This window comes from Dendrobates tinctorius, unplaced genomic scaffold (assembly GCF_039654945.1).
Source record: "Dendrobates tinctorius isolate UK_male_01 unplaced genomic scaffold, ASM3965494v1 ptg000294l, whole genome shotgun sequence".
Lineage (NCBI taxonomy): Eukaryota > Metazoa > Chordata > Amphibia > Anura > Dendrobatidae > Dendrobates > Dendrobates tinctorius.
Window position 1 is genome coordinate 4,347,108 of NW_027361961.1, and position 19,022 is coordinate 4,366,129.

Below are 19,022 nucleotides of genomic sequence, written 5' to 3' on the forward strand. Positions count from 1 at the left end.
ATTTTTGGCCATGCATGAGTCCACATTTGAAAATGGCAGATGACAGTGAATATTCATTTCTCTGTAATAGCTTGCATAGTGTCAGCCGCAGCTGCTGGGCGATCATGTGTCCCCGCTACTAATGTTCACATCTCTCCACTCCCATAGGCGTGGAGAGAGGTGAATATTCGTTCACTTAAGTAGCAGGGACACGTGACAGCATGGTGGCTGCGGCTAACACTGTGCGTGTTGCTTAATAGCAATGAATACTCACTGCCCTCCACTCTCATAGTTCCGGCAAGAGAGCGGTTGAGTATTCCGGCAGCCGTGCTCTGCTCGAAAACACCACGTGACGTCTCTGCCATGCGCTGCTTACAAGCATAAAGGAACTACTGGCACCGGAACAAGAGACTTCGAGGGAGTGCAGGAAGGGTAAGTAGAATAGTTTAGTTTTTTATGCTTTTTTTATGGAATTCATGCATACCAGGATGGGGATTGGGGCCAATCATACAAGGATAGGAATGAGGAGGCCATGCATACCAGGATAGGGATGATGAGGCCATGCATACCAGGATAGGGATGAGGAGGCCATGCATACCAGGATAGGGATGAGGAGGCCATGCATACCAGGATAGGGATGAGGAGGCCATGCATACCAGGATAGGGATGAGGAGGCCATGCATACCAGGATAGGGATGAGGAGGCCATGCATACCAGGATAGGGATGATGAGGCCATGCATTAGGATAGGGATGAGGGTGCCATGCATACAAGGATAGGGATGAGGGTACCATGCATACAAGGACAGGGATGAGGGTGTCATGCTGTAAGTATTCCGGACTTTCCTTTCTTCCTGTTTGCCCTGATCCAAGATGGAGTCGTGTATCTCGCCCTGCCATGGAACTTCCTGTCTGTTCTGATCATTTAAGTCCAGGTCATGTGCTCCTCTTTGCCTGAGTATTATGCTGCTGTTGGCTCCTGAGCTTCTGTTGGTGGACTCCCTGCTGCTCGTTACTCGGTGCTCTGCGTCTCCACGTTCTGCTGCGTACAGTCCTCTGGGCGTCTCCCAGATGCTGTCTGTGCTTAACTACTGTCTGGACTTCTGGTTGGAGCTATTCGCCTCTAGATCTGTGTGGCCTGTAAGGAATCCTGACATCATGACATCATCTTCTCCTCTAGGTCTGTGTTTGTGTGGGCTCCTGTGCGGGACTTACAGCTCAAAATGTACACAGTGACCTTCTCTTGTTTATGCCACTCCTGTATAAAGCTGGACTCCCACGTTTAAGTGCCGAGTGCATTACAACCTTTACGATTGCTGGATTTCTACACTTTAGTGCTGTATACGTGCTCATTCTTAATATCGCTGGACTGCCTTATTAAATGCTGTGTGCTTCCTCACATACTTTCTGCTGGACTCCCACGTTTAGTGCCTTGAACACACCTGCGTTATATTACTGTTGGACTGGTTATCTTAGCAGTTGTGCCCCACTTTTCAGTTACTCTGGACATTACTATATTGAGCTGTGTTTTCGTTACTATTGCCGGAAGTGCCCTGTTAGTTTTGTTACACTTGCTAAATATATTTATTTGCATCAACTTTGGTCTCAGTGTCATATTATCCCACGCAATCAGATTGCTTAGTACCCATATAATTGTTACACATGCACACAAGGATAGGGATGAGAAACCATGCATACCAGGATGGAGATGAGGGGGCCATTCATACAAGGATAGGGATGAAGGGGCCATGTATACAAGGATGGAGATGAGAAGGCCATGCATACAAGGATGGGGATGAGGAAGCCTTGTATACCAGGATAGGGATGAGGAACTATGCATACCAGGATGGGGGTGAGGAGGCTGTGCATACCAGGATAGGGATGAGGAACTATGCATACCAGGATGGGGGTGAGGAGCCATGTATACCAGGATGGGGATGAGGAACTATGCATACCAGGATGGGGGTGAGGAGCCATGCATACCAGGATGGGGATGAGGAGGCAATGCATACCCGGCTTATACTCGAGTCAATACGTTTTCCCACTTTTTTGGCAAAATTAGGTGCCTCGGCTTATACGTGGGGTGGCTTATACTATTTAATTTTAGTCATTTTACTCACTTATATAGCGCCATTAATTACACGGCGCTTCATAGATATTTTCGTCATTGTGCCTATTGAAGATGATAATCCCTATCAGTACTGTATATCCTTGGAGTGTAGGAGAAATCTCGAGTATCCGGAGGAAACCCATGCAAACATGGGGGGACATACAAACTCCTTACAGATGTTGTCCTTGGTGGGGTTTTAACCCGGGACCCCAATGCCGCACAGCTGCAGTGCTAACCACTTCTTGCGTTGATGACTCGACATTCCCAGGGTTGGAAGTCTATAACTGCAATGCACACTGTGTGCCTCACTGCTGTCTTGGGAAAAATCACACTTAGGCCTCATACTCACTGGCGATTAAATTGGACGATTGCAATCCGATTTTTAATCGGATTGCACTCTGACCCATGTTAGTGAATGGGTGACATCTCACTTGCGATTTTTTCCTCAGCCAAAATCGGTCTGAGAAAAAAATTGCAGCATGCTGTGATTTGCAGCGATTTTTGACAATAGAAGTCAATGGGTGCGATTATAAAAAGGACCAAAAACGGACCATCCGTTTTCCATCCGTTTTTAATGGATACATCACCATTATGTGGTATACAACACTGTAAATAGTCCTGTAAATGACTGTAGAAAAAGAGTGGCTGGGAAAAAAAACGGATGAAATACGGATGGAAAACGGATGGGCAAAAAAAATTGCAAAGAAATCGCATGACACTGGCATAACACTCCACCCTTTTTTCCAGTCCAGAAATTGGATCGTTTTTTTAATCGCCAATGGGTATGAGGCTTTAAGATTGTCTACAAGTGTGTTTTCATACTGCAGCATGCGCAGGTCCCTTATGAGGGGGTGAAGCATCTGGCAAAATTGACTCTTGTATCGTGGATCTAACAGAGTGGCAATCCAGTAATCAGCAAAATTTCTAATCCTAACAATACGGCCAACAATCATGTTGCAGATAGTGCAGCAAGAAGGCGCTCATGTGTCAGCCACTTCCATTAGATCCAAGTACATGGTGTGTAGTTGGGGGAAGACTAAGGGTGTGTGCACACACTGTGGATTCTGCTGCGGTGTACAGTAGCATTATTCCCTATGGGAATAAAATACTGCTGTGTAGACGGTGCGCATTTTTCCACACGGTTTTCCTGCGGTTTTGAAACCGCAGAAAGAATTGACATGTCTTTTGACCTGCGGATTTACCTGTGGATTTTACAAAATCCGCGTGGCCAAATCCTCACCCCATTCCGCAGCGTGTGCACGTAGCCTTAAGCTTGCTTCCTCCTTTTTCTTCTACCAACCACGGACAATTATCCATTATCCTCTTCATCTCCTGACTCCATCACCTTTTCCTCCTCATCCTCCGCCATTTGTTCCCTGGCTCCTGCACCTAAAGGTGTATCTAGGCTTTCTGGCACCCAGGGCAAGAATTCGGTTTGGCGCTCCCTCCCCCCAAAGCACACATGCGATTTGCACACTTAGTCATGTACAGACGAGCTGCTTTTCCTAATGCTCTCAATGATCAGTGAAAAACTGAGAGAAGCAGGAAGAGAAGCTCGTTGTCACAGGACCATAAATAAGAAAATCGCATATGAGTGAAGTGTCCATGTGATGACTACTGCAACCTGCAGAGCTGAATCCTGACATTGCAGCCTCTGAATTCTCACAATGAATGCACTGCACACTTTTAGGATTCTCTTATACCGGTGGCAAGAGTACACGGTCACATGTCAGCACAAGCATGTGATTTATATACTTCTGGCCACATTCCGACTAGACGTGCCCGGCCTCGCTCTGTTCATTTTCATTGAGGCCACACATGTCTAGTCAGCATGTGACCGTATGTATGTAAATTACCCAGAGAATCCTAACAGCGTTCAGTGAGCACTGTGAGAATTCAGAAGTCTGCAGTCACATAGAATGACTGCAGACTCCGTACAAACCTGGACAACCCCTTTATTGCTCCTAACATAAATAAAAACATGAGAATCATGTTATTATTTACATCCAGGTACCTTATAGATGACGTCATCTCTGGAGTCGTTCTCCTTCTTTTCTTCTTCGTGTCCAGACACCATGGTGAGTTTTCTCACCCACATCTCGTCTCTGCAGACTTCCATCTTCTCCGGTCTTCTGCAGCAAATTTCCACACGATCCCCTTAAAGATAGTAGTGTCATTATAATGCCCCTAAATACAAATATCTGCAATATACTGTCTCCTCACTATTCCCCTCCCTCCTCATACTGTCTCCTCTAACATCCCACTTGTTCACCATACTGTCTCCTCATATATTTACCCATTTGCTCCCCATACTGTCTGCACCCATCTCCCATACTGTTTCCTCATACATGCCCTCTTACATACGTACTCTTCATTTTGTGTCCTCAAATCTACCCACACATATTAAATCCCCCAATCCCAACTCCAAATCCCCCCACACATTAAATCCCATCCCCACTCCAAATCCCCCCATCCCCACTCCAAATCCCCCCACACACGTTAAATCCCCCATCCCTACTCCAAATCCCCCCACACATTAAATCCCATCCCCACTCCAAATCCCCCCACACATTAAACAACCCCCCATCCCCACTCTAAATTTCTCCCACATATTAAATAACCCCCGTCCCTACTCTGAATTTCCCCACATTAAGTATCCCCCATCCCCACTCCAAATCCCCACACACATTATGTACACCCCCCACTCCAAATCCCCACACATAAAGTAACCCCACCATCCCCACTCCAAATCCCCCACACATTATGTACACCCCCCACTCCAAATCCCCACACATAAAGTAACCCCCCATCCCCACTCCAAATCCCCCACACATTATGTACATCCCCACTTCAAATCCCCCCACACATAAAGTAACCCACATCCCCACTCCAAATCCCCCAAACATTATGTACACCCCCACTCCAAATCCCCCCACACATTATGTACACCCTCCTCCTCTCCAAATCCCCCCTCCTCCTCTTCTCCAAATCCCCCCTCCTCCTCCTCTTCTTCTCCAAGTCCCCCCTCCTCCTCCTCCTCTCTAAATCCCCCCTCCTCCTCTTATCCAAATCCCCCTCCTCCTCCTCTTCTCCAAATCCCTCTCCTCCTCCACAAATCCCTCCCTCCTCTTCTCCAAATCTGCCCTCCTCCTCCCCAAATCCCCCTCCTCCTCTTACCCAAATCCCCCTCTTCCTCTTCTCCAAATCCTCCCCTCCTCCTCTTCTCCAAATCCTCCCCTCCTCCTCTTCTCAAAATTCCCCCTCCTCCTCTTATCCAAATCCCCCTCCTCCAAATCCCCCTCCTCCTATCGAATCCCCCCTCCTCCTCTTATCCAAATCCCCCCTCCTCCTCTTATCCAAATCCCCCTCCTCCTCCTCCAAATCCCCCTCTTCCTCTTCCTCTTTTCGAAATCCCCCTCCTCCTCTTAACCAAATCCCCCATCCTCCTCCTCATCATCCTCCTTCTATCCAAATCCCCCTCCTCCTCTTCTCCAAATCCCTCCCTCGTCCTCCTCTTCTCCAAATCCCCCTCCTCCTCTTCTCCAACTCTCCCCCTCCTCATCATCCTCCTCCTATCCAAATCCTCCTCCTCCTCTTCTTCTCCAAATCCCCCTCCTCCTCCTCCTCCCCCATTCAAAATCCACCTCCTCCTCTTATCCAAATCCCCCCTCCTCCTCGTCATCCTCCTCCTATCCAAATCCCCCTCCTCCTCTTATCCAAATCCCCCCTCCTCCTCCTCGTCATCCTCCTCCTATCCAAATCCCCCTCCTCCTCTTATCCAAATCCCCCCTCCCCCTCCTCCTCTTCTCCAAATCCCCCTCCTCTTCTCCATATCTCCCATCTTCGGTGGTTCTTCAGCTCCAGAGTGGAGCACTCTTACCACCAGCGTTCACTATGGGTGCCGGGGAGTGACGTTAGCAGCGTGATCACATGACCTGAGCACGCTGCTGGCGTCGCTCTGGCCCGGCGGTCAGAGCTTCAACTGTACTGGTGTCTGTATAGCCGCCAGTACAATTGATCCCTGGGAGCCGGCTGTCAGCTTGACAGCCGACACAGAGAACGCCGACTCCCAGGCCGGGGGGCAGCAGAATGTAGCCGCCGGGGGGAGACAATGCGGACCACCTCATTAGGCGTCCCGACTGCGCCCCCCTGCCTGCTGTGTCGGGGGCAATTGCCCCGGCTGCCCCCCCCCCCCCCCTGGATACGCCGCTGGATGCAGATTTAACATGAACAATGTGACAATTTATGCTGCGGATATTCACCACTGATTTCATCCTTTGCAATACAAAGAATCAGGTCAGTGGTAAAGGTGCAAAATTACATAGTAGAAAACGCAGCAATAGCTGCACAATGTCTGTGTGGATATTTCCACTGTTAATTTGCTGTTTGATTTCTGCAGCAAATGCATTATGTGAATGTCCCCTCTTATAGTGGTGGGGGTCCTAGATCACTTATGTATTACATTGGAGTAATATCGAAAGAGTTGTCCCTCACATTCCCCCATACACTTTTTACAGAAATCTCTCTGCCACCAATAAGACCATAACGTTTTATGAAGGGCCTCATTTTGTTAGTAGTAGGGAAAGAAAAGTTTTAGTCAGGAATGATACAGGGGGAGGGGGCTCAGTCAGGGGTTATACAGGGGAAGGGGGCTCAGTCAGGGGTGATACAGGGAAAGGAGGCTCAGTCAGGGGTTATACAGGGAAAGGAGGCTCAGTCAGGGGTTATACAGGGGAAGGGGGCTCAGTCAGGGGTGATACAGGGAAAGGGGGCTCAGTCAGGGGTGATACAGGGAAAGGGGGCTCAGGGGTGATACAGGGAAAGGGGGCTCAGTCAGGGGTTATACAGGGGAAGGGGGCTCAGTCAGGCATGATACAGGGGAAGGGGGCTCAGTCAGTCATGATACAGGGGGAGGGGATACAGTCAGCCAAGGGTGATACAGGGGAAGAGGGGCTCAGTCAGGGGTGATACAGGGAAAGGGGGCTCAGTCAGGGGTGATACAGGGAAAGGGGGCTCAGTCAGGGGTGATACAGGGAAAGGGGGCTCAGTCAGGGGTTATACAGGGGAAGGGGGCTCAGTCAGGTATGATACAGGGGAAAGGGGCTCAGTCAGTCATGATACAGGGGGAGGGGATACAGTCAGCCAAGGGTGACACAGGGGATGAGGGGCTCAGTCAGAGTGATACAGAGGGAGGTGGCACTGCCAAGGGTGACACAGGGGTAGGGCACACAGTCAGTCATGGGTGATACAGGGGGAGGTGGTGCAGTCAGAGGTAATACAGGGAAAAGAGGCTCAATCAGGATGATCAGGCACAGTCGGGTAACACAGGGGTAGAGGTGCTCAGGCAGGATCATTCTGGAGCAAGGGAATTCAGCAGGGGTAATACAAGGGAGACTGCTCAGTCAGGGGTCATATAAAGGGATAGGGCTCAGTCAGGGGTGATCTAGAGGGAGGTGGTGCAGTCAGGGGTAATACAGGGGCTCAGACAGGGTGATTCTGAGGTGATGGGATTCAGCAGTGGTGATACGGGGGAGGGGGGTGCAGTTAGTGGTTATACAAACAAGGGGGCGCTGTCAGGGGTAATACAGAGGTATAAGGGCTCAGTCAGGGTGATTCTGAGGTGATGGGATTCAGCAGGGGTGATATATGGGAGGGGGAACAGTCAGGGGTCATATAGTGGGAGAGGGCTTAGGGTACCGTTACACTAAGCGACGCACCAGCAATCCCGACAACAATATGACCTGGTAAGGATCTCTGGTGCGTCGCTACATGGACACTACATGGCCATCAAACAGGCAGACTTACCCAACGACGCAGCAACGATCCAGTGATCCGTGTAACGATCTTGGTGGACGTTGGGACCTTGTCACACAGCAGCGATTCTGACGACTCCCACCTGCATCCATGATTTCTGAGTCATTAACGAGGCCGCTCTTCGGTGTCAAACACAGCGATGCATGCTGGCCAGCGGGACACCAGCGATCAAAAAATGGCCCAGGACATTCGAGCACGATCAGTGACATCGCAGTGGGGGCCCAGTCGCTGCTACGTATCACATGTAGCGAAATCGCTGGCGAGGTCGCTGTTGCATCACAAAATGGGTGACGCTTCAGCGATCTCACTATGTGAGACGGGTCCTTAAGTCTCCCAGTCTACATTGCTTCAATTCTTGTGAAGTACCTACAGGGTTAATAAACTTCTTTGATGTGGTTTTGAGCACCTTGAAGGGTGCAGTGGTGTCACTTTTGGGTATTTTCTGTTATATTGACCCCCCAAACTCACTTCAAATGTGATGTGGTCCCTAAAAAAATGGATTTGTAAATTTTGTTGGAAAAATGAGAAATCGCTGGTCAACTTTTAACCCTTATATTGTCCTAACAACAAAAAAATTTTGGTTCCAAAACTGTGCTGATGTAAAGTAGACATGTGGGAAATGTTATTTATTAACTATTTTGTGTGACATTTCTCTCTGATTTAAGGTTATAAACATTAAAAGTTTGGAAATTGCAAAGTTTTCAAAATTTTTGACAAATTTCCGTTATTTTCATAAATAAACGCAAGCCATATCGAAGAAATTTTACCACTATCAGGAAGTACAATATTTCACGAGAAAACAGTCTCAGAATCAGTGGGATTCATTGAAGCGTTACAGATTTATTATCTTGTGACAGTGGTCTGATTTCAAAATTAAGGCCTGATCATTAACCTACAAAGTGGCTTGGTCCTTAAGGGGTTAAACATTTTCTTTAGTTCACAGAACAAAGCATATTCCATTACCTAAGGGTACCGTTACACCTAGCGATGCACCAGTGATCCCGACCAGTGATATGACGCGGTCAGGATCGCTGGTACATCGCTAAGTGGTCGCTAGTGAGCTGCCACACAGGCAGATCTCACCAGCGACATCGCTGGGGACGGGGGTCGCTACTTACCTGTCAGACGCGGCGATCCTGATGTCCTCCCGCCTGGCTCCACGCGTCGCCCGTCAGCGCCACAGGAAGCGCCGCAGGAAGTGACCGACGAGGAATGGTCCAGGAGCTTCTCGCGCGATCAGCGATAACCAGCGGGGGAGCCGGTCGGAGGTAAGTATCACATGCAGCGATATCGCTAGCAATATCGCTGTAACGTCACAAAATCGGTGACTTTACAGCGATATTGCTAGCGATATCACAGTGTGTAACGGGGGCTTTAGGCTGATGTGAGACCCCCTATTGTGATGGCTCCCCTGGGTCTACTATCTCCATCCAATGGGCCCAGAGCTGGTAGAACAATGGATTGATAGGATGATTGCGTTACATTTACCCTAAAGGGCATGTCACACTAAGAGATATCGCTAGCAAAATCACTATAACTTGTGACGTTATAGCGATATTGCTAGCGATATCTCTGTGTCTGATACTTACCTACGACCCGCTCCCCCGCTGGTTATCGTTGATCGCGCAAGAACGTTCAGGACGGCTTCTCGTCGTCAGCTTCCTGCGGCGCTTCCTGTGGAGAGACGAGCATGGAGCAGGGCGGGAGGACGCAGGATCGCCTAGTGTGACAGGTAAGTAGCGACCCCCGTCCCCTGCGATGTCGCTGGTGAGATCTGCCTGTGTGGCAGCTCACTAGCGACCACTTAGCGATGCACCAGCAATCCTGACCGCGTCATATCTCTGGTCGGGATCGCTGGTGCATCGCTAAGTGTAACAGTACCTTTAAGCTGGAGACACACATAGCGACTTACCAGTGATCCTGACAATGATATCAACGTGTCAGGATCGCTGGTAAGTCGCTATGTGATCGCTGGTGAGCTGTCAAACAGACAGCTTCACCAGCGATCAGCACAGCGACGCCACACGCGCGGCATCGCTGTGTTCGTTAGCACTGATGCCATATTCATGTCAAAAATAGAATTAAAATAAAAAATATTGTTATTCTCACCTTCCGATGTCCCGCTCAGTCTTCCCGCCTCTCTCCACGCTCTGGTCCCAGTAATCCTTTGCGAGAATTACCGCGATGACGTCCGTTCTCGCGGAATCGCAAAGTCTCGCAGTCATTCTTGCAAAGGATTACTGGGACCGGCAGCGTGGAGAGAGGCGGGAAGACTGCGCGGGACGCCGGAAGGTGAGAATAACAATATTTTTTTTATTATTTTACAGCTGATCGCTGGTCTCCTGCCTGTCACACGCAGCGATGCGTGCTGGCCAGCGGGAGATCAGCGACGAAAAAAATGTCCAGAGGTTTCATGCAGCGATCAGCGATACCGGCAGGGGGCCGGTCGCTGATCGCTGTCACACACAGCGATCTCGCTGGTGAGATCGCTGTTGTGTCACAAAAATTGTGACTCAACAGTGATCTTGCTAGCGAGATTGCTATGTGTGACGGGGCCCTTAGCAATCTACTGTCTGGCCTTAAGGCCCCATCACACATAGCGATCTCGCTAGCGAGATCACTGCTGAGTCACAATTTTTGTGACACAACAGAGATCTCACCAGCGAGTTCGCTGTGTGTGACAGCGATCAGCGACCGGCCCCCTTGCCAGTATCGCTGATCGCTGCAGGAAAGGCCATGACTTTTTTTTTGGTCGCTGGTCTCCCGCTGGCCAGCACACATCGCTGCGTGTGACAGGCGGGAGACCAGCGATCTGCTGATAACTAATGTACACATCGAGTATCCAAGGGATGTGCGTCCCTTGGATACCCGATGTGTACGTTAGTTACCAGCTTCCTGCATCAGCGCGCTGGTTACTAACGTGCACAACGACGCCGGGCGCTGGACGTCGCTGTGCTGATCGCTGGTGAAGCTGTGTGTTTGACAGCTCACCAGCGATCACAGAACGATTCATCAGCGATCCTGACACATTGATATCATTGTCAGGATCGCTGGTGAGTCGCTATGTGTGACTCCAGCCTTAGCTATACATAAGATCCAGCCTGCTTGTCTTCCTCTGCTTACTGTCACTGAATGGAAACATTGATTCCTGAGGATGACTGAGGAGCAATATAAATCATTAATAAAGCACAGCAAGAAAATATCAAATAAAACGCAACAAAACCAATGCTACTTGCGGGAAAAGTCTCGTCCGCTCTGTGTCCATTTGTCCTATAGGCTTTAGTAAGCGGCCATATCCTCACAGAGGTGTACAGAGCGGAGCCGCGTGCGTACGAAGTGTACGGAGCGGAGCCGTGCGAAGTGTGCGGAGCCACGTGTGGGCATGGTGTGATGAGCGGAGCCGCGTGCGTGCCAAGTGTACGTCGTACACACATGGCTCCACTCTGTACATCTCGTACACACACGGCTCCTCTCCTTACACCTCATACACACATGGCTCTGCTCCGTACACCTCTACACACACGGATCCACTATATACACCCCGTACACACACGGCTCCACTCCGTACACCTTGAACACACGCACACCGCTCTGTACGTGCGCGGCTCCGCTCAGTACACCTCGTACACGCGCGGCTACTCTCAGTGCACCTTGTACACGCATGGCTCTGCTAAGTACATCGTGTCAGTACACCTCATATACGAGCGGCTCTGCTCTGTACACCTCGTGCACACATGGCTCTGCTCAGTACATGCGGTTCTTCTCCATACACCTTGTACACACACAGCTCCGCTCCGCACACCTCATACATGCATGACTCCGCTCCAAACACCTCATACACACAGTACTGCTTGTACACATGCGGCTCCACGCCGTATGCACACGTCTCCGCTCTGTACTGCTTGTACACACACGGCTCCGCTCCGTACACCTCGTACACACATGGCTCCGCACACCTCATACACACGGCTCTGTTCCGTACACCTCGTACACACACGGCTCCGCTTTGTACACCTCATACACACACGGCTCTGCTCCGTACACCTCGTACACGCAGCTCGGTTCCATACACATTGTACAGACATGGCTTCGCTCCGTACACCTCGTACACACACGGTTCCACTCCATACACCTCGTACACATACGGTTACAATCCGTACACCTCATACACATGTGGCTCCGCTCCGTACACCTTGTATACACGCAGCTCCGCTCTGTACACCGCGTATATGAGTGGCTCCGCTCTGTACACCTCATACACACGCAGCTCTGCTCCGTACACCTCGTACACACACGGCTCAGCTCCGTATACCTCGTACACATGCGGCTCCGCTCCATACACCTCGTACACACACAGCTCCGCTCCGTACACCTCATACACACACGGCACGGCTCTGCTCCATACACCACTTACACACACGGCTCCGTTCCGTACACCTCAATACACACACGGCTCTGCTCCGTACACCTGGTACACACGCGGCTCCGCTCCATACACATCGTACAGACACGGCTTTGCTCCGTACACCTCATACACACACGGTTCCTCTCCGTACACCTCATACACACACGGTACACTCTGTATACCTCATACACATGTGACTCTGCTCCGTACACCTTGTATACACGCAGCTCTGCTCAGTACACCGCGTATATGAGTGGCTCCGCTCCGTACACCTCGAACACACATGGTTCTGCTCCGTACACTTGTTTCTGCGTTAGAGGGAGCATTACACAGTATTGAGAAATGGGGTATGTGAACTTTTGATCAGGGTCATTTGGATGTTTTGGGTTGTCATTATGATTCAAAAAGAGAAAACACAGTAGTTTGACAATAAATGGCTTCACCCAACCACTAACCACGAGCGGAGAAAAAGTTTTGGTGTTATCATTCATATTCTCTGAAAAAAAGGCCAAGAAAGCAAAAATTATGCCGGGTATGTAAACTTTTGAGCACAACTGTATAGTATGAGCCGCTACACACATAGCCACATGAACAGTCTATTATTTTAAGGGTAGGTTAAAATTAACATTGAGAGATAGAAAATCTAAAATAAAATCCAGAAAATCACATTGTATAAATTATATAAATTTACTTGCATTTTGCAGTGAGAAATAAGTATTTGATCCCTCTGGCAAACAAGACCTAATACTTCGTGGCAAAACCCTTGTTGGCAAGCACAGCAGTCAGACGTCTTTTGTAGTTGATGATGAGGTTTCCGCACATGTCAGGAGGAATTTTGGTCCACTCCTCTTTGGAGATCATATCTAAATCATTAAGATTTTGAGGCTGTCGCTTGGCAACTCGGAGCTTCAACTCTCTCCATAAGTTTTCTATGGGATTAAGGTCTGGAGACTGGCTAGGTCACTCCATGACCTTAATCCCTTCACCCCGGAGGTTAACCAGCGATTTCTCATTTTTACAACACCGGTTTTTTGGGGGACCACATCACATTTGAAGTCACTTTGAGGGGTCTATATGATAGAAAATGCCCAAAAGTGACACCATTCTAAAAACTGCACCCATCAAGGTGCTCAAAACCACATTCAACAAGTTTATTAACCCTTCAGGTGCTTCACAGGAATTTTTTGAATGTTTAAAAAAATGAACATTTAACTTTTTTTCACAAAAAAATTAATTCAAGTCCAATTTTTTTTATTTTCCCAAGGGTAACAGGAGAAATTGGGCCCCAAAGGTTATTGTGCAATTTGTCCTGAGTACGCTGATACCCCATATGTGGGGGGGACCACTGTTTTGGCGCATGGCAGAGCTCAGAAGGGAAGGAGCGCCGTTTGACTTTTTCAACGCAAAATTGTCAGGAATTGAGATCGGACGCCATGTCGCGTTTGGAGAGCCCCTGATGTGCTTAAACAGTGGAAACCCCCACAAGTGACCCCATTTTGGAAACTAGACCCCCAACGAACTTATCTAAATGTGTGGTGAGAACTTTGAACCCCGAAGTGCTTCACAGAAGTTTATAACGTAGAGCCATAAAAATAAAAAATCATATTTTTTTCCACAAAAATATTTTCACCCCCATTTTTTTATTTTCCAAAGGGTAACAGAAAAAATTGGACCCCAAGAGTTATTGTGAGATTTGTCCTGAGTACGCTGATACCTCATATGTGGGGGTAAACCACTGTTTTGCCCCATGGCAGAACTCAGAAGAAAAGGAGCACCATTTGACTTTTTCAACGCAGAATTGGCTGGAATCAGACGCTATGTCGCGCTTGGAGAGCCCCTGATGTGCCTAAACAGTGGAAACCCCCCAATTCTAACTGCAACCCTAAGGCTGCTTTCACATATCAGTATTTTGGCATCAGTCACAATCCGTCGGATTGACGGATCCATCGCAGATTGTGAAAAACTGATGTGACGGATCCATTTTTTTAAAAATGCCCACAGACAGATCTATAGATAGATATGGGACAGACATATAGCCATATCTATAGATATATCTATGTATTCTATCCATTATTAATGTCCTGTGGGGGGAAGGCGGTTGTCACTCAGAATTTTACGGTACATGGCTCCATCCTTTCACAGTCTTCCAGTATCCGTTGCTTCAGATGCTGCACATCTCGCATCTTCACAGCATAGACAATTGCCTTCAGATGACCCCAAAGATAAAAGTCTAAGGGTATGTGCACACGCTGTGGATTCTGCTGCGGATCCGCAGCGCTTTTGGCTCTGCGGGTCCGCAGCAGATTCTGCTGCGTTGTACAGTACCTTTATTTCCTATGTAAAAAAAAACGCTGTGCACATGCTGCGGATTTTTCCGCGCGGTTTTGCTGCAGGTTACAATCTGCAGCATGTCAATTCTTTGTGTGGTTTCTGCTGCGGTTTCACACCTTATCATTATGAGGTGTGAAACCGCAGGGCAAAACCACAGGCTAATCCACAGATAAACCGCAGGACTTTTGTCCTGCGAATTTACCTGCGGATTTCTCTACAAAATCCGCACAACCAAAAAACTACGTGTGCACTTACCCTAAGGGGGTCAAATGAGGAGACCTTGGTGGCCATTCAACTGGCCCACAACGACCAATCCACTTTCCAGGAAACGGTTCATGTAGGATTGCTCGGACCTGACACCCATAATTGATGGTATGGTGTGGTATATGGGGTACAAAGATAGTGGGGCCATTCTTCATCAATGGAAACCTCAATGCCACTGGATATCTGAAATTGCTCCATGATGATGTGTTGCCCTCTTTATGCACTGAAGATGGCACGTTCCCTGAGTTTTTCCAGCAAGATGGTGCACCACCACATTATGGGTGTCTGGTCCAAGCATTCCTACAAGGAATCTGACCCCCTTAGGCTAGCATTTATTCTGCGGTGTTGCTATCAGTGTGTCAATAGTTGGAGGTTACATTGACAATCCAACACAATGGGCAGCACTTTGAACACATCTTATAAATGGTCATAAACTTGTAAATAACTCATGAAAGAATAAAGATATGTTAAAACCAAGCACACCATTGTTTTTCTTGTGAAGTTCTCAATACGTCTGATGTGTCACATGACCCTTTCCTCCCACTGGAAAAAATAAAGTTGGATCCAAAATGGCCGAATTCAAAATGGTCGCTATGTTCACCACCCATCTTGAAAAGTTCCCCCCCTCCCATATACTAATGTGCCACAAACAGGAAGATGATATCACCAACCATTCCCATTTTATTTAGGTGTATCCATATACATGGCCCACCCTGTATATTGGGAAAGCAGTAAGGTTGCCTTCTCCTTTATATATCAGGACAGCGGTAGGATTGCCTCTTCCACCACATATTGGGACGTCGGTACGGTTGCCTACTCCACCATATGTTGGGTGCCTACTCCCCTATATATGGGGATGCCACTAGGGTTGACTTTTTATCTTTTTCTGGACAGCCAGTTAAAAAAAAAAAATCAGGCAAAGAAAATGTTATGGACACATTGAAAACTCATTGACTGTAAATAGTACATATCTACAATCCTTAATTATGATATGAAGACAATAGCTGCATTTACTATAAAAGTATGAGAATTAGTCAACATTATCGGCATAAGTTTCTTCAGTTTACAAAAATATACACACATAGATAGATATATACTTATATATATATACTAGATTATGGCCCGATGCTATCACATCGGGAGGATGCGATAGCATCACACCTCTTGCCATGTTAACCCTCAACACACACACTCCTCTCACCTTTCACCATCTCCACTCACTCTTTCACTCCACATACGACCCCTTCTCTCACTCCATCTCTCATACTCACGCCGTCATCGCCGCTGATCCACGATCCCCGACATCTTCCGCCGGCGCCATCCTGGATCCAGACGTTGTCCACGCCGGCGACATGTTCTTGCGGCGACGCAATCTTGAGTATCGTGAAATCCCGCGATACTCAAGATGGCGTCGCCGGAAGAACATGTCGCCGGCGTGGACAACGTCGGGATCCAAAATGGCGTCGGCGAAATCTTGCAAGTTTTCGCCGACGCCATTTTGGATCCCGACGTCCTCTACGCCGGCGACATGTTCTTGCGGCGACGCCATCTTGACTATCGCGGGATTTCGCCGATCCAAAATGGCGTCGCCGCAAGAACATGTCGCCGGCGTGGAGGACGTCTGGATCCAGGATGGCGCTGGCGGAAGATGATGTCGGGGATCGTGGATCAGCGGCGATGACGGCGTATGAGAGACGGAGCGAGAGAAAGGGTCGTATGTGGAGTGAAAGAGTGAGTGGAGATTGTGAAAGGTGAGAGGAGTGTGTGTGTTGAGGAGTGGTGTGTTGAGGGTTAACATGGAAAGAGGTGTGCGGTGACGTCACCGGTTAGAACTGGACGGAAGTTGTTACAACCGGAAGCTGCTTAGGGCATTTATTATTATAGATAGAGATATATATACAGTGCCTACAAGTAGTATTCAACCCCCTGCAGATTTAGCAGGTTTACACATTCGGAATTAACTTGGCATTGTGACATTTGGACTGTAGATCAGCCTGGAAGTGTGAAATGCACTGCAGCAAAAAAGAATGTTATTTCTTTAATTTTTTTTTTAAATTGTGAAAAGTTTATTCAGAGGGTCATTTATTATTCAACCCCTCAAACCACCAGAATTCTGTTTGGTTCCCCTAAAGTATTAAGAAGTATTTCAGGCACAAAGAACAATGAGCTTCACATATTTGGATTAATTATCTCTTTTTCCAGCCTTTTCTGACTATTTAAGACCCTCCCAAAACTTGTGAACAGCACTCATACATGGTCAACATGGGAAACACAAAGGAGCATTCCAAGGCCATCAGAGACAAGAGGGTCACAAGGCTGGCAAGGGGTACAAAATCCTTTCCAAGGAGTTGGGCCTACCTGTCTCCACTGTTGGGAGCATCATCCGGAAGTGGAAGGCTTATGGAACTACTGTTAGCCTTCCACGGCCTGGACAGCCTTTGAAAGTTTCCTCCCGTGCCGAGGCCAGGCTTGTCCGAAGAGTCAAGGCTAACCCAAGGACAACAAGGAAGGAGCTCCGGGAAGGTCTCATGGCAGTGGGGACATTGGTTTCAGTCAATACCATAAGTAACGTACTCCACCGCAATGGTCTCCGTTCCAGACGAGCCCGTAAGGTACCTTTACTTTCAAAGCGTCATGTCAAGGCTCGTCTACAGTTTGCTCATGATCACTTAGAGGACTCTGAGACAGACTGGTTCAAGGTTCTCTGGTCTGATGAGACCAAGATCGAGATCTTTGGTGCCAACCACACACGTGACGTTTGGAGACTGGATGGCACTGCATACGACTCCAAGAATACCATCCCTACAGTCAAGCATGGTGGTGGCAGCATCATGCTGTGGGGCTGTTTCTCAGCCAAGGGGCCTGGCCATCTGGTCCGCATCCATGGGAAGATGGATAGCACGGCCTACCTGGAGATTTTGGCCAAGAACCTCCGCTCCTCCATCAAGGATCTTAAGATGGGTCGTCAGTTCATCTTCCAACAAGACAACGACCCAAAGCACACAGCCAACAAAACCAAGGCCTGGTTAAAGAGGCAAAAAATCAAGGTGTTGGAGTGGCCTAGTCAGTCTCCTGACCTTAACCCAATTGAAAACTTGTGGAAGGAGCTCAAGATTAAAGTCCACATGAGACACCCAAAGAACCTAGATAACTTGGAGAAGATCTGCATGGAGGAGTGGGACAAGATAACTCCAGAGACCTGTGCCAGCCTGATCAGGTCTTATAAAAGACGATTATTAGCTGTAATTGCAAACAAGGGTTATTCCACAAAATATTAACCCTAGGGGTTGAATAATAATTGACCCACACTTTTATGTTTAAAATTTATTAAAATTTAACTGAGCAACATAACTTTTTGGTTTGTAAGATTTATGCATCTGTTAATAAATCCTGCTCTTGTGTGAAGTTTGAAGGCTCTAACTTATTTGCATCTTATCAAACCTGCTAAATCTGCAGGGGGTTGAATACTACTTGTAGGCACTGTATATATATCCCTATCACAGACATTTTCATTTTTTTTTTAAACACCTGGCAAAAAATTGCCATATTTTCATAGACTGTACTTGAATTTCTGGAAGGTTAACAACTTTGGTCGCCAGCGATCACTTGGTGCAGCCTGTGGGCGGCTGTTTTCAGCCCTTTGGCGGCCTCAGTCCACACGCCAGACAGGAACAGCCAGAGCCGAATCTGCACTATGCCCAGGTCTAATGTATACCATCTACATAGATTTGAGTTACTGCAAATTATGTTCTTCATGGCTAAAAATGCTCTTCAAAATTGGGGGAGAGTTTTTAACCCCTCTGTTAAATATGTAGTGTGACCTCTGCCAGAGTATGTGCTCTGGAGCAGTCAGACCCTCAGCAACTGATGGCCCTTTAATAAAAATCCACAAAAAATGTCCTATATGACTTCTAAAACGGACCAGGCTCTATGGGTCACCGAGAATGGTAAGTGACCACAGAAGGCCGACGTACACCAAGAAACACCCTTGGGACCTAAGAAATTGGTTACATAAGTGATTAGGATTCTTACTCTTTAACCCCTTCCTGACATCCGACGTACTATCCCGTCCACGGTACCCGGGCCCGTATGACCGTGGACGTGATAGTACGTCTACCGCG